The sequence below is a fragment of the Priapulus caudatus genome, unplaced genomic scaffold, assembly GCF_000485595.1.
Source record: "Priapulus caudatus unplaced genomic scaffold, Priapulus_caudatus-5.0.1 Scaffold58, whole genome shotgun sequence".
Lineage (NCBI taxonomy): Eukaryota > Metazoa > Priapulida > Priapulimorpha > Priapulimorphida > Priapulidae > Priapulus > Priapulus caudatus.
The window spans coordinates 954,183-956,123 of NW_014577119.1; positions in this window are offsets into that span (position 1 = coordinate 954,183).

A 1,941-nucleotide genomic window follows, 5' to 3' on the forward strand; every position below is an offset into this window, starting at 1 on the left:
TGTAACGTGACGTCTGGGCTGTAACATGACACTGAGCTGTAACATGCCGTCTGGGCTGTAACGTGACACTGGGATGTAACGTAACGTCTGGGTTGTAACGTGACACTGGGCTGTAACACGACACTGAGCTGTAACGTGACGTCTGGGCTGTAACATGACGTCTGGGCTGTAACGTAACGTCTGGGCTGCTGCTGCTGCTGCTGCTGCTGCTGCTGTAACTGCTACCACTGCCGCTGCTGCTGCTCCCGCTGCTGCTGCTCTTGCTTCTGCTCCGGCTGCTACAGCTACGGCTCCTGTTTCCGCTACTATTGCTGCTCATAGCGATGCTTTGTGATCTCTCACCTAACGTTTGTTCAAGATTGCGCTGGATTGTATGAAGCTTCGAGTCTCTATAATGTTACCGAAAACACGTCACTGCGTCAATACGCGGCAGTGATGCATCTGTCATTCAGGCTGTTAGTTATCATCAGCGGGTAATGTGATGGTGATGGGAGTCTTGTCAGTTTTCATCTGATATTACTTATTGCTATAGAGGGATAGAAGGCGCTGGATGCTTTTCGTGGAAGTAAAAATGTACTTTTGCATACCAGTTAGTAGCATAGCTAGCGGACTCGGGGTACACGATCGCAGTCCATGACAAACAATAAGAGCGATTTCTCGTGCGAAAACTGAGTCGTCATTGCCTTATATTTGTTTTACCGTCATTACCTACATGACGTGCATTACTTACATAATTACCTATCTTATCTGTTTCACCTTCATTACCAACATTGCCAGCCTGTAACACCAGTTTTACCTATATTACCTGTCCTACCTGCATTATCGGTCTTAACCTATCTTAGCTACATTACTTACGTTACCTGTTACCTTCATAACCAGCATTACCTGCATTACCTGCAATAAGTAAGCGCGGCCACGAAAAACGTGAAGACGGAGAACGTACGGAGAAATCAACATCGGCAAACATTTGCCTGTGTGCTTGCATCCATGCATGTGCCTGTCTGTGCGTGCGTGTGCATTCTTAGGAACCGTAGGTAAATAACTAACGAAGGTGTGTGCGTCACGGGATGATATCACCGACGCGTGTCAAGTCAGCAGCCCGGTGTGAAACGTATAGCCTGTCGGCGGTTGCGCATGCGCGTACGTGGCAGCGCTCCACGCGATCATAATGCTGTCCAATCAACGATTGACATAATTATTGGTGCTAATTGCATGCTTTCTAAGATGTCGTCGTGTCGTCCAGATGGATCTATCGTGCGCCCTGTAACATGAGTGAGAGTTAGGAAGCGGATTTCGCGAAGTTCTATATACGGTGCGTCGCTATCACAAACTACATTTACACTTTGGTCAGACAACCTCGTGGAAACGTGATGAATATTAAACACTACTCTCAGCCACCGCGACAGGTCGACGCATCGTTTGGGTGGGGGGTCTCCTCGTCCAAAGCTCTGTACATATAATATTATTATAATAATTATATTTGTTATGTTATAATAACGTGATGACGTGATAAAATCTGTCGCGTTCATCATGTGTAAATGTCGCACGGCTGCCATGCTCGCGATGACGTCACTGTGCACTTGCCACGTCATCGCTGACCTTCGGTGTCATCAAATGTCATCAATAGGAACGCGCGTGGTCGCATTTTATTGTCTGATTTTTTCCAGAGACCAGAATAATATATCAGGAGTAAATAATCACAAATGAAATTGTGAGATTGTGAAACGAAAAAAACAACATTTGTGATTATTTACTCCTGGTAATGTTTTAATAAGAGAGATACGCTGATAGGCTTGTTTTTTTAATTTGGGATGTCGCACGATTTATTTCACCGTATGTTTTTTCGTTATTGTGCTTGGCGGTGGAGGCGATGTGTTAAGCTAGTGTAGTTTGCTAGAATTGTGCTGTTCTGAATCTCATTGAATTACGGACTAATAAAGA